The 14,662-nt window shown below is 45.0% G+C and overlaps 1 long non-coding RNA gene across 1 annotated transcript in view; it reads right to left on the reverse strand.

The window, feature by feature from the left end:
* LOC127004722 (uncharacterized) overlaps window positions 1-14,153 on the reverse strand; it is a 54,814-nt gene extending 40,661 nt beyond the window's left edge. Inside the window, exon 1 of the long non-coding RNA XR_007757938.1 lies at window positions 14,063-14,153. This is a non-coding gene — a long non-coding RNA (uncharacterized LOC127004722). The remainder of the gene's footprint in view (window positions 1-14,062) is intronic.
* Between the last annotated feature and the right edge of the window lie 509 nt (window positions 14,154-14,662).

Here is a 14,662-nt window from a genome sequence, read left to right on the forward strand (position 1 = left end):
TCATACGATTAGTCGCCGCCTACCTCTTGCCTGCTCTAATGCAACTTCCCGACGACATCCTCGAAGCTCCTCGAGAAGATCCAGAACAAAGTTATTTGGGGCTGCCCGGGACGACAAACGGAGCTCAACCTTCACGCCCCCCACCCCCCTTTCAGAGAAGATGCACTCAACTGTTTCATAGTTTACTGTCAAGTCTCCACTTTGCCCATCTTCCCCCTCATTATTCTCACGTTATTTCAACTTTATGCTATCTCACTCGCTCGTACTAGCCCTAGCACTTACGGTCTTTTAATAATAAATCAAACAAAAGTATCGCGGGAAAGGTGTGGAAGTGAGTGTCCGGGGTTGGTAAGGTAGGGAGGGGAGACGAAGGGAGCGGAAGTAGGAGAAAGACTAGAGATAAGGGAATTAGAGGGTGGAAATTGGTGGGAATTAGAGCAAGAAATACCGTAAGCAGCGGAAACTGAAAGGGGAAGTGGGGTAGAGGAGACAATCGTGGTTGTGAGAGTAATAGCGAAAAAAAAAATTGGCGTAATATGAAAAAGGGAGTGATATGAAAAAGGGAGAGGGGTAAGAACAGCAGGGCCGCCATGCAGACTAAAAGCCCTGTTATATGGGGACAACCTAAGGAAGAAAGAAAGGAAGGAAGGAGGAAAGGAAGAAGGGAAGGAAAGAAGGAAGGGAGGAAGGAAGAAAGGCAAGGGAAAGAAATGGCAGGAAAAAGGTTAGGGAATAGAACTATACTAACAGGAAAGGCAGTGTGTATGTGTGTGTGTGTGTGTGTGTGTGTGTGTGTGTGTGTGTGTGTGTGTGTGTGTGTGTGTCATTTGATCTCGGCCTCTGACTTTTTTTTTCACCAGTTCTTTCCCATTTTCCTCTCCGAGAGCCAACACATTTTCTCTCTCTCTCTCTCTCTCTCTCTCTCTCTCTCTCTCTCTCTCCCAGCATCACCTTTCCGAAGTTCACCCATACCAGTGATTCGCGTCGCCCTGCCTGTGATTTTTTTTTATCCCCAACTCCGCCAACTCGCACATGCGGCACCACGGTCTTTTTTTTTTTTTTTTTTTTTTGGTCCGCGAGGCAGCACCGCATCGCCCCGCTCACCTGGCACTCGTGAGACATATGAAAGCGGGAATGGCTGGAACGAGCTGGGCTTTCTACGGGGGGGGGGAGGGGAGGGAGGGGGGAAGGGGTGGTTATTCACTCCCTTCGATCCCCCCACCCTCTATTTCATCCTCTTCCCCCCCCCCCCAACACGCCCTAGCGCCTGGCCCTCGTGAGACATGAAAGCGGGAGTGGGTAGAACGAACTGTATTTTCTACCTTCTGCTTCGCCCTCTCTCCCCTTCCCCTCTGCCCCCCCACCCTCACCCTAGCACCTGGCCCTCGGGAGACGGTATGGACTGTACTTTCTACGGGGGTGGCTGGGAGGGGCAGGATTCACCCTTTTCGATATCCCCTACCTTCTGCTTCGCCCTCTCCCCCCCTTCCCCCAAGCCTCCCACCCGTCCCCCCGCCCTAGCACCTGGCCCTCGTAAGACATATGACAGCGGGAATGGATAGAGTGAACGCCACTTTCTACGGGGGTTGGGAGGGGCGGGAGTAACTCTTTTCGTTCCCCCTTTGCCCCCCTCCCCCCCCCCCCCCCCCATGCACACCGCCCTATCACCTGGCCCTCGCGAGACATATGAAAGCGGGAATGGGTAGAATGAACTCCACTTACTGCGGGGGTAGAGTGGGCGGAGTCCTTTTTAGTTCCCCCTACCATCTGCTTCGCCCTATCTCGCCCCCCCCCCACCACTTTCCCCCTCCCCTAGTGTGTAATATACGAAACACTTGATTGAACCTCTCTCTTGTTAGTTGCCAAGCGAAAAAAATGGCCGCGCTGCGAGTCGGCCGTTGGAAAGAATTGAAAATTTGGCTTCCGGGTCCCGCACCAACACCAGCTGCCGCCAACCCGACGAGCCGCGCCTGAATTAAAAAGAGAAGCTGAATTGGCGGGAGGCAGAATGGGCGGGCAGGGGGAGCTCGGGGGCGAATGGAGGGAAGGTTAGAGAGGTGCAATCAAGAAAAAAAAAAAGTATAAGCGAGTAAAAAAACAACCTCATAACACTACCGTACCTTATAACACGCAGCATTAACAAATAGTCTCAATCATATAGTGTGTGTGTGTGTGTGTGTGTGTAGGGGAGCGAGGGGCAAATGGAGGGAAGGCTAAAGAGGTACAGTTAGAAAAAAAAAGAAAAAAAAACAGGAGTAAAAATTCTCCCTCTTAACACGAAGCATTAACAAATAGTCTGCCGTCAGGTGTTCAATTAGCAGGGTCGAAGCTGTGTTGTCACTTGTTCCCTATTCTATCATTCATTAAGTAGGCGATGATTCTGTGAGGCAGGGAGGGAAGGGAAGGGAAGGGCAGGGCAGGGCAGGGCAGGAAAGGAAAGGAAAGGAAAGGAAGGGAAGGGAAGGGAAGGGAATTGAAGGGAAGGGAAGGGAAGGGAAGGGAAGGGAATGGAAGGGGAACGGAGGGAGGGAGGAAGAGAGGGAGGGGAATTGGATGCATAAATAAAAAGGTGCAGACACATTTCGACTCCCGACTGAGTTGCTCCGAAACACTTTCCTCGGCAAATGAAGCACTCGAAACACATTTACAGCTCGCAGTGTTGTATTTACGTGTTTTTGTTTTAATATCCGGGCGTTGTTTTTGTCTCTCGATGATAACGCAAATGAAAAAAAAAAACACTCACTTTCGCTAAATTCCAAAACAGAGGCACAAAAATTCAAGCGTATAAATAAATCACAAAATATTCAACCGTAGAAAGTGGCGGCAAAAGCTGAAATGGATCCTCTCTCTCTCTCTCTCTCTCTCTCTCTCTCTCTCTTGAAAACTGACCCCGCATATTAATCCGATAGTTTTGAATGTACGAAATTAGTCCATTGACGATAACGTACTATGTGTGTGTGTGTGTGTGTGTGTGTGTTTGAGAGAGAGAGAGAGAGAGAGAGAGAGAGAGAGAGAGAGAGAGAGTTAAAGGTAAGAGATCGTTGTCGAAAAGGAAAAGTAGGGTAAAGGGAAGGGGACGAGGAGAAGCAGACGACATAGGTAAGGAAATGGTAGGCAGGGAAATGGAAGGGAACAACAGACGACATAGGTAAGGAAATGGTAGGCAGGGAAATGGAAGGGAACAAAGGAGAAAAAAAAACGTATGAAAGAAAGGATAAATAGGATAAAAGGATGAATAATAGCTGTATGTAGGATGAAATAGGAGGATGAAGGATGTGGAGAAGGAAGGAACTGATGGAAAATAATATAAAAAGAAAGGCAAAGAGGATGAGAGGATAATTTTTTTTTTTTACATCGGATTCAGTTCAAGTTCATAAAAAAAAATATGAAAAAAAAGCCCGCTGCTGCACTGGAATAAGAGGATGAAGGATATGGAAAAGGATGACAATACCGCTTTCTATTTCTCCCTTAAATTCTTCTTTCCTCCCTCGTTTTTACGCTACACTTTATTCTAAAATCATTCCTAAATTCTTCCTCTCCTCCTCTCTCCACCAGTTCCTCTTTAATTCCCTTTTCCACGTCTTTAATTTATTTTAGTGACCTCGCTCGTCCTGTGTTCTACCCATGTCTCCACTTCCTTTCTTTTTTATTTACTTCCCTCCATTTTTCTATTTCCTTCCTTTTTATTTACCTCCCTCCATTTTTATCTCCATTCCTCCACTTCCCTTTTTTCTTCATCATCTCACTCCTGCCATTTTCTTTCCATTTTTCTATCAATTCCTGCCTTTCTTTTTTTATTACCTCCATTTTTTCTGTTTCTTCACTTCCTTCAGTTATTTTCATCACCTCCTTCCTCCTCTCCGCATTTTCTCACACTCTCGGTAGCTTCTTCCTCTTTCTCTTCCTCCTCTTCCAAACTCTTCTTGCTCGCCCCTCTCCTGTTCTCATCTTCAGCACTTTCCTTTGGTTCTGTTTCCTATATCCGCCCTCCTCCTCTCCTTCCTTTCGTTCCTTTGTTCCTTGCTTCCTTCTCTGATTCTGAACATTTATCTTGCCTTCTTTCACCCTTTCCACACTTTCCTGTTCTCCCCTTGGTTGTGTTCCTCTTTCAACGACCCTCACCTCTCTTCCAAGCTTCATTCCTTCCTTTCTTTCTTTCTTTCTTCCTGTTTCTGATCATTAATATTACTCCATGCTCTTCATTTTCCTCTTTCCCTTCACGCTTTCCAAACTTCTTCTTTCCTCCCTTCATTCCTTCCTTCCTTCACTGATTTATAACACTATCTTTTCTTCTTCGCCCCTCTTTCCTTCCTTCCTTCCTTTCTTTCTTCCTTCCTTCCTGTTCTGATCCTTAATATTACTCCAGTTTCTCCTTTTTCCTCCTTCCCTTCAAGCTTTTCAAACTTCTTCCCTCCTTCCTTCCTTCCTTCCTTCCTTCTCCGATTTATAACACCATTTTCTTCTTCGTCCTTCTTCCCTTCCTTCTTTCCTTCCATTCTCCTCTGACAAACCCTCCGCTCGCATTTCCTGTTCTTCTTCTTCCTCGGTTTTCCTCTCCTTCATCTCTTCCTTTTTTTTTATATGACCTATTATTATTTTCGCTGCCATCCTTATCATCTTATTCTTCCTTCCCCTTTCCTCTCCTTGCCCCTTTCCGATAGCTCTTCTTCCAATTCCATTTCGTCATCTATATTTTTCATCGTGCTTTTCTGATCCTCTTTTCATTATTAACTCATTCCTGTCACGGTTTTTCTTTCCTCGTTTCAGCTTCCATTACCCTTCCCTACTAACGACGTTTTCTACTTCTAAATTTACCTTTCCCTTCCCTTGCACTTATTTTATTATAACTTCGCGGAGAATACTTCACACTCTTCTCCTCTTCCTCCTTCAGCTTCTCATTTCTTGCCCTTCATGTTTCTCTTCTTCCTTCTATTACAATATATTTTACATCTCCTCCTTCTCTTCCCTTCTTGCTCTCCGTCTTCCTTTTCTTCCTATTTTTATCCCAATATCTTTTACATCTTCTCCTCCTCCTCCTCCTTTGCCCTTCATCTTTCTCTTCTTCCTTCTCTTACAATATCTTTTACATCTCCTCCTCTTCCTTTCTTGCTCTCCGTCTTCCTCTTCTTCCTAATTTTATCCCAATATCTTTTACATCTCCTCCTCCTCCTCTTCATCTTTCACTTCTCCCTTCTTCTATTCCAATGCCCTTTGCGTCTCCTTCTCCTGCTAATCCTCCTCCTAATCCTCTTCTTTCTGGTCTTAACACCTCTTCAAGTCTTCGAGTGATTTGTGAGAGCACGCTGAGTTATGGGGTGGAGAGACCTGTCGGGAGGGAGGCGGGGAAGATCACTGCCTCCTCCTCCTCCTCCTCCTCCTCCTTCTCCTTCTCCTCTTTAATTTGATTCCCGTTATCACATTTCGTCTATTTCATCAACTTCAATTTTATCTTTCTATTTTTGTCTTTCGTCCGACTTAATTTTCGCCTTTTTTTTGAGTGTGTTAATTATGGAAACGAGTTGTATATAGATTGTGTGTGTTTGATGATGACGTGTAGAGACAGATACATGCTCTTCTCTCTTCATTCTCCTCTTCATATATGTTCATCGCCTCCCTCCTCCTTTCTGCATTTTTCTCACACTCGCTATCAGTATCTCACTCTTCCTCCTCTTTCAAATTTTTCCTGTTCCTACCTCTCCCGTGCTCACCTTCAACACTTCCCTTTGGTTATCTTTTCTATGTACGCTTTTCTGACCTTCCTTTTTTTTCCATCCCTTCTTCCTTCCTTCGTTCCTCCTCTGATTCTTAACACTAGACAGGCATTTTCTCACACTCACTATATCAGTATCTCTCTCTTCCTCTTCTTGCAAACTCTTCCTGTTCCTATCTATCCCATTCTCACCTTCAACACTTCCCTTTGGTTATCTTTTCTATATAAACTCCTTCCTTCCTTATTTTCCTTCCATTCTCACACTCACTCTCAGTATCTCCCTTTTCCTCCTCTTTCAAACTCTTCTTGTTCCTACCTATCCCATTCTCACCTCTAACACTTCCCTTTGGTTATTTTGTCTCTCTACACTCTCCTCACCTTACTTATTTTCCTTCCCTTTTTCCTTCCTTTCTCCTCTGATTCTTAACACTAGACAGGATGGTAGACTCCCAAGTAAACACACACAAAAAAAAAAACCATCTTTTGACATCCTTTATTTTTTACGCCCGCCCTCCCTTCCTTGCCCCTCGTCTTTATTTTTGTGTCTCCAGTATCTTCGTGTTCTCCCCTTCTCCTATTCGCATCTTCAACTCCCTTTCTCCATTGCTTGCCCTTACCTCTTGCCCTTCATCTCCCTTCCTTCCTTTCCCTCGCTCTCCCTATCCTCGCCCTCGCCGTCCAGCTCCCTTCCTTCCTTGCCCTCGCTCTCCCTATCCTTGCCTCTCGCCCTCCATCTACCTTCCTTCCTTTCTCTCGCTCTCCCTATCCTATCCTCTCCCTCACAGTCTTTCCCTTCCTTTCTCTCGGTCTCCCTATCCTCGCCCTCGCCGCCTTTCCCTAAGTATATAATTGAGGCAAATGGCTCGCTCAAGATGAAAGTGTCAGGGAGTTTAAGGTCCTCTCTCTGCCCCCGCTATTCCATGTCATCCCGCTTTTCATCTCCTCCCTCCCCCTTCCTCTCCCTCCTCATTTTTCATCTCCTCCTCCTACCTCTTTCTCCTTTTCAGCCGTCTCCCTCCTTGCTCTTCCTCTTTTATAGCTTATTCCTCGTCCTCACCGACTTCCTCCTCCTTATTTTTACTTGGCCTTTTGATAATCCTTCCTGTTTTTTCCTCTCCCTGATTCTTATAATGTTCACTCTCTTGTTCCTCATCGCGTAATTATAACTTGTAGGGATGACGCAAGACTTCATGCTGTTATACCAAAATTTACTTCCTTATTCTTTCCTTTCTCCATTCTTTATTCTCAGTCCCAGAGGTGGGCAAGTGCGGTACTTAGTGCGGTAGTACCGCATCACAAAAAAAGTACCGCACTACAGCGGACCGCACTAAAAAATCCTGCAGTACTTTTTTGCGGTACTTTGAAAACTATAGAAGACGACATTTGCAGCGCAGCATGCTCACAGAAATGTCTTTATTTTTATTTTTTACAGTAAATTTGACTCAATCAGTCAATCGGTATCAGTCATCAAAATCAGTGATTCAATCATTCTGACTTTCAGTTATTGTTCAAAATTAGATACTAAATAGACGGACTAAACTACTACACTGCGAGTCTTCTTTAGCCCGCGCGGTGCCGGCCATTTCAATCCCGGACCCGTCCGTGGTGCCGGCCGTACCGCACTGGGAAAGAAAAAAATGGGACCGCACTACTGCAACCGCACTACTCCAGAAAAAGTACCGCGCTACCGCAACCGCACTACTGATTTTTCAGTACCGCGCCCACCTCTGCTTATTCCTTCCTTCCTACTTTACTTCCTTATTCCTATCTTCCTAATTAATTTCCTTATTCCTTCCTTTCTCCTTACTTTACTTCCTGATTCCTTTCTTCTTACTTTATTTCCTTATTCCTTCCTTACTCCTTACTTTACTTCCTTATGCCTTCCTTACTCCATTCTTCTTTAGTCTACATTCTTAAATGTCCTGGACTCTCATTACGACTATTTTCCAAGGCGACAGAAAAGATTAACTGGGACGTCGTTTTTTTTTTTTACATTTAAGGTGCAGAAGTCAGGTAAAACTATCACTAGGACCACAAAAGAGTTCATGAAAGTCCCAGCAACTTCCACGAGAGGCTCTTTAAACGGGTGAACTGAGGTGCCGATACGTTGAAGAATACGGACTTTTTTCTTTTCATTTACGGATACATATTTTTCATTATCCACTGACACCTCTTCAGATGGATGTGATGGAAAGTAGTGAAGAGGAGGCTGAGTAGGTTGATGGATGAGGTAGAGAAGGAGAGACAAGGAGACAGAAAAAGCAAGGTGAGAAGGCCGGGAGAGAATGAGGGAAAGGAACTACGATGACTGGAATGGAAAAAAAGAGTGAAGGAAAAGTGGAGAAAAGAAAACGAGAAGTGGAAGGTAAGAAAAACGGGAGAGGAAAAAGAAGAGTGAGAGGACGGTGAAGAGAACGTGAGAGGAGGAAGGACAGGACTGAGAGAAAACGAACGATGATGGTAATGGAAGAAAGAATAAAGGGGAGATAGGAACAAGGTGACAGGGAGACGAAGGTGAGGAAAACGGGGAGATAAGGAAGAAAAAGGATGGGAACGATGACAGAAATGGAAGACAGATTAAAGGGGAGGTAAGGGGAGCAAGGTAACATGAAGAGGAAGATGAGGAGAAAGGAGAGATGGCAGGAATGGAAGAAAGAAGGGTAGGACAAAGAGAGGAAGGTGAGAACAGGAGAGGAGGAAGACGGAGAGGAGAGGAACGATGGCGGGAATGGAGGCAATTTATTATGTAGGAGAACGGGAGGAGGAAGGGAGGGAGGAAGGGAGGAGGACAAGGCACGGAAAGACTCAATTAGGTGGACTCGTGTGAAAAGAATCTCTTCAAAATACCTCTTGTGTAGACTGACAGCCATCTTAATGAGCTTATTTTTATACTTGCCCCTTAACCTCTCTCTCTCTCTCTCTCTCTCTCTCTCTCTCTCTCTCTCTCTCTCTCTCTCTCTCTCTCTCTCTCTCGATGCCTCTGCCTCTCTCTTTCATGTTGACGTGATACCTTAAAGGAGAGAGAGAGAGAGAGAGAGAGAGAGAGAGAGAGAGAGAGAGAGAGAGAGAGAGAGAGAGAGAGAGAGAGAGAGAGAGAGAGAGAGAGAGAGAGAGAGAGAGAGAGAGAGAGAGAGAGAGAGAGAAACTGCTTTTACCACTAACAAAAAGAACTTACACTGGTACGAAACGCCGAAGTAACAACAAAACAACAATAACGACTACAACAACCTCGCCCGAAGGAACACGGAAATGCAAACTCCGCTGAAATGCAAACTAAGACGAGGTCGTTCTATTGGAAACTGACAGTCGCACACGAACGTTATCAACTCTCTCTCTCTCTCTCTCTCTCTCTCTCTCTCTCTCTCTCTCTCTCTCTCTCTCTCTCTCTCTCTCGCGTGAAATGCATCTCCCTAGACACATTTTGTAAACACGTGAAATATTCGAGATGGTGCCGGAAGAAATGGAGGAGGAGGAGGAGGAGGAGGAGGTAGGTAGGTACAGTTGAAGTTCGCATTTCTCGTTGGCAGGTGAAAGGCAGGAGAGAGAAGGGAAGAGGGGAAGAATGAGAGGAGGTGTCTGGCTGGGGTACGGGAGGGGAGGGGGTAAGAGGATTAAAAAAAAAAAACGGAGCTGGCAAGAATTTGGTACACGAGCTTTATCTGTCCTCTCCACCCCGTTCACACCACCCACTCCACCTTTTTCCCTTCCTTTCCCCTCAACTGTAACTATTCCTTTAACATATCCACCTCTCTCTCTCTCTCTCTCTCTCTCTCTCTCTCTCTCTCTCTCTCTCTCTCTCTCCGTCACATCCCCCCAACCGACCTTCCCTTCTGCAAACACGATCCGCCGCCCACTTCACCCCTCATCCCTACTCCTCCTGCCCCGTACCCCCACCACTCCCTGTCTATATATAGTACTAACAACTCTATCTTTGACATACTCCCCCTCTCTCATCGCTCCACTCCACAAATCCCCTCTGATCTGTCCTTCTCCCCCCGCCCCCTCTCCGTCGTCTCCCTACCACACCCTTCGACATAATCCCCTTCTATATTGGCCCCACTCAACCCTCCCCCGATCTTTCCTTCTCCCCCACCTATACCATCCATCGACCCCTACACATAGTCATATACCACTCGCTCTCTCCCCCTTCCCTTGCCCCCTCACCACACCTTTTGACACGCTACCCTCCTATTCGCCCCACCCACTCACACGATCTTAACTTTTCCATCCACTACACCATCCACTACCCACTACACACTCGACTATTCCGCCTCTCCCCCTCTTCCATACTCCCCCTCCCCCACTCCCACTCCAGCAACCCTTCCTCCCTCTGCCAACACACACCTGGTCATGGCCACAGACAGGTGGATTTTTTAATAAGGGAAGCGAAGTCCACAACGTCTGACTTTAATGAGCGCCTTATCCTCTTCCCCGCCCACTTTAACCATTACCACAGCAACCACCACTACCACGGCCATCACCACGACCACCGCCACCATCACAACACACTATCACCATCACCACACAGTATATTATCGCTACAAATCCTACAAAGTATTATCACCACCACCACAAACACTACGATCACGACTACCTCCATCTCCACCACCATTATCACCACCAACAGCAACAACAACAACACGAAGACTACGACCACTACTACCACCAAGAATCCCATCAATACCAACATCACACTAACACCACGACTATTACTACCACTAACAACCAACCCCACCACCACTATGACTACGACCACTGCTACCCCAACCTCCACCACCATCCCTATCACCGCCACCATCTCTCCACTCATATAATAATAGGTACTCTTTCTCACTACCACCCACGCTACCACCACCCCCCTCCCCCCCGACTAATATTACAAAAAAAATGTTTAAATATTTTTTTTCCCTGATGATTCACAAACGTTTCCTGTGTTTCATGAATCGCTTTCATGCTCCAAGAATCATTCAAAGGATTAACTATTAATCCTTTTGATGTGTTCCAGCGTTTTGTGAGTGTGTGTATGTGTGTGTGTGTGTGTGTGTGTTTTGGCAAAAATATCAGCAAAATATATAAAAAAGGAAAACTTCACCTACTCTCTCTCTCTCTCTCTCTCTCTCTCTCTCTCTCTCTCTCTCTCTCTCAGCATCATCCTTGACCTCATTAATTTAACCGCCCACCGAGAGCATCATAAAGCGACAATCATCTTTACTACCTCCTAAACCATTACGTGATGAGGGGTAGGGGGAGGAGGGGGAAGGGGAGAAGAGGGGGGAGAAATATATAGACGCGAGGTGTGAGGAGAAGAAAGGAGAAGAGTGAAGTAGGAAAGAGAAAAGCAAGAGGTTGGTGGGATAAGAAGAGATGATTGGAGATGAGAGGAAAATAGATAACAGGAGAGGAGAGGAGAGTGGAAGTGAGAGGAGAGTAGGTCAAGGGAAAGAAGGGATGAGGAGGAAGAGGCAGGGAGAGGAGAGATGTTCTAGTTTAATCATCAGTCGGTGTTGGTCTCATGTGTGTGTGTGTGTGTGTGTGTGTGTGTGTGTGTGTGTGTGTGTGTGTGTGTCAAGAACAATTTCATGTTATTGCAGAACTTTCCCTCCTCCTCCTCGGCCACAAAGTTAGTACGAACATTGACGACCAAACTTTACGAGGAGACACGAGGAGAGACACGACTCACATCTACACCTTTACCCTTTAGTAGATGAAGATATGAGACGTGTACGATACAGGTGTTCAGGATCCTTATTCTTATACAGTAAACGGCTAAAGGGTACAAAAAATACTCCTGCTCTTTTCTTACAGTAAAGGAAACAGCTCAAGGGCAAAAAAACTGCCCCCGCTCCTTTTTTTACAATATGTAGCTCAAGGGCAAAGAAAAAAAGGTCCTACTCCTTTTTTACAGTAAACAGCCCAAGGGTAAAAAAAAATGCTCCCCCTTTTATTTTACAGTACAGGAAACAGCTCAAGGAAAAAAAAAAAACGTTCCTACTGCTCCATAAAAGAAAAGAAAACGAGAGGCCAAAAAGAGAGGGACAATTTCGGAGGTGTGACGATAGGTAAGGTGGGTGTAAGGAACACTACTAAGGATAAGGATGAGGTGTGACAAGGCGCCCCAAAAATCTCTCGGCAGTCACTTCCCCCCCCCCCCATCACAATCACTACCCCCACCACATCACCACCTTAACAATCACAACCAACCCCTAACAACCAACAACAACAATCCCTTCCGCCATTACCATACCCTCCATGCCACCACCACCATCACTACCATCATTACCGCCATCACCTCGAAAACTACCATCTCATTCATTATCACCAACAAAACCATCACTACTATCACCACCACCACAATAACTGCAACCACCCTCGCTACCACCACCATCGTTACCACTACTACAACGATCACCAACGCTACTATCCTGTATGACCACTCAAGAATCATACCTGCCACAGCCACCAGGCATCACTATCACCACCACCATCGCCTCCTTCACCATTACCAACAACCCGCCCATCATCATCACCACCATCATCACTGTCTCGTAACTCGCCCCTGACGCCGCGCCACCTTACGCCGCGCCTCACCACCATGCGGCCGGGAAGGTTTAATCCAGAGAGCAGCAACATGTCGTAAATAAAGGAATATTGCGTGGGGCGACGCATCATCATCCAACACAATGATTCATGGGGCCCTCCGCCTAGGCCCTAGGGACACATACACACACATGTACACAGCCACGCTATCCTCTCGTTAGTTCCCCCCAACCCCTCCCTCACTCCGCCCGGCTCGACTTCCTGAACTATGTATTGCAATACCTAATGAAGTATAAATAATTAGCATTATTAAACAAACAGAAAGGAATCTATTCATGTTAAAATAAATAACACAACATGTACATTAGACTGGTGAAACAAATTTCATACATATTATATATATATATATATATATATATATATATATATATATATATATATATATATATATATATATATATATATATATATATATATATAGGTGCGCATCTAGGGCACGGTGTGGTGGTAATTACATTTCTAGCACGTACGACGGGGTTTTGACAAGCGGACTGGCGTGTTTATGTCACAAGGGGTGCATTTTTCCACGCTGGCCTCACGATGTCTTCTAAGTCGATGGGCGATGAGACTGCGAGCTCTGGGGTGAAGAAAGGGAAGAGCCCGCGCGGAAAAATACACCCCTTGTGATATTAACACGCCTCTCTGCTTGTCAAAACCCCGTCGTACGTGCTAGAAATGTTATAATTACCACCACACCGTGCCCTAAATGTGCACCCGCTAGGAGCCGCTTTTCTTAAGATTTACCTTTATTTTTTTAATAATTATAAATGTAATTATGATGTTTAATTAGCACAATTCTTTCTTGAATGCACAGGAACATGATAGAGTCTAATTTCTTATAATTGGATCCAAATTTGACGACATAAATAAAGTGGTAGGTTCTCTGTATTTATGTGCTGGTTATTTTATCTTGATTAACCTATCACTGTTTTTCTATTTGAGGTTTTGAAGTGAAAACTCATTATGGGTAATGTAACAACACTGAACTATGGTTTCTTACGATTTTTTCTTCTTTTTTGCAAAGTACCTTACCAGAAAACGCCCTCATAAGTAAAAAATATAATCAATGTAAACAAAAAATGATAAAAGCATGAAAAAATCGACTTAAATTATAAAAATCGATTTCGTATTACTCCTTATGGTTACTGCCTGTAATTAGGCTATATTAGGGGCCATAATTATACATATTTGCATAACTATTTAAGAAAGTTTTACAACTTTCAGGCTGAACTATTTACCAATTCAGGTCCAGTAGCAAGGCATACTGGGTCTGTGCCAAACTGATCTTTCGTTACGACACAAGGACCTATCGATGAGTAATGAAAATACCAGCAGAGAACTCCGACGCCACCCCGCCGCTGCCCACCGTCAGCACACGACAGGCGGGGGAGGCTGTTAGGCTATGGTTCAGGCGAGCCCCTTTCCGCCTTGAAACGGCTGCTACAGCGTTGCGATATTACTAATAGCGAAACAAGAGCTTCGAATAAGAAGAAATAAAATTTCATACCATTCTGACACGAGGAGTGAGCGTGAGGGGTGGTTAGCGGCGCTAAGGTCAGTGTTGGCATAATTCGAAATGCCGGTAACGCACACGAATACAACCATAATTTTTTTTCACAAAAGAAGAAGGCTGTTGTTACTTGCCTTACCTTGACAGTTGATGAAGCGCCAGAAATCCACTCAAACTCGTTCGTCACAAAGCCACACACGCAAAGCCGCGAACACCCGCACACAGAAAAAGAAACACATACTCACTTCCGGCGTCTGACAGGGTACTGACGTGACTTCTCAGTGATGTCACGTGATGTCGGCCGTGACGCTGTCGCTCGCTGCCCGGCGTAGGGTTGCCAGACGCTTCAACAAGTAAAAGGACAGGCAAATGATGAGAAAAGGGACATTTGTCTAAAAATGGACAAACCACACACGCATACACGTATATATATATATATATATATATATATATATATATATATATATATATATATATATATATATATATATATATATATATATATACACACACACACACACACACACTGACGCACACACACATTCATGTACGTAGTACGTACCATTTATAATTCAATGGAGATTAAGACAGGACAGATTCAGCCTGTCCTTTTTTGTTCAAAATGAATAAGACAACCAGAACTCATAAAAGACAATTGTCCTTAAAAGGACAGACCTGGCAACTCTGGCTGTGGCGCGCTGCGGATGGCGCTGCTTTGTTCGTTCATTTGCTGCTTCAGATTTCATCAAAATGACCAAACGTTCTCCATATTCCCGAAACTAAACACTTTCCAAGTTTATTCACTCATTTACAAATAAAGAGAGTTTTACGTTGAAGACTTACAT

This window comes from Eriocheir sinensis, chromosome 28 (genome assembly GCF_024679095.1).
Source record: "Eriocheir sinensis breed Jianghai 21 chromosome 28, ASM2467909v1, whole genome shotgun sequence".
In the NCBI taxonomy this organism is placed as follows: Eukaryota; Metazoa; Arthropoda; class Malacostraca; order Decapoda; family Varunidae; genus Eriocheir; species Eriocheir sinensis.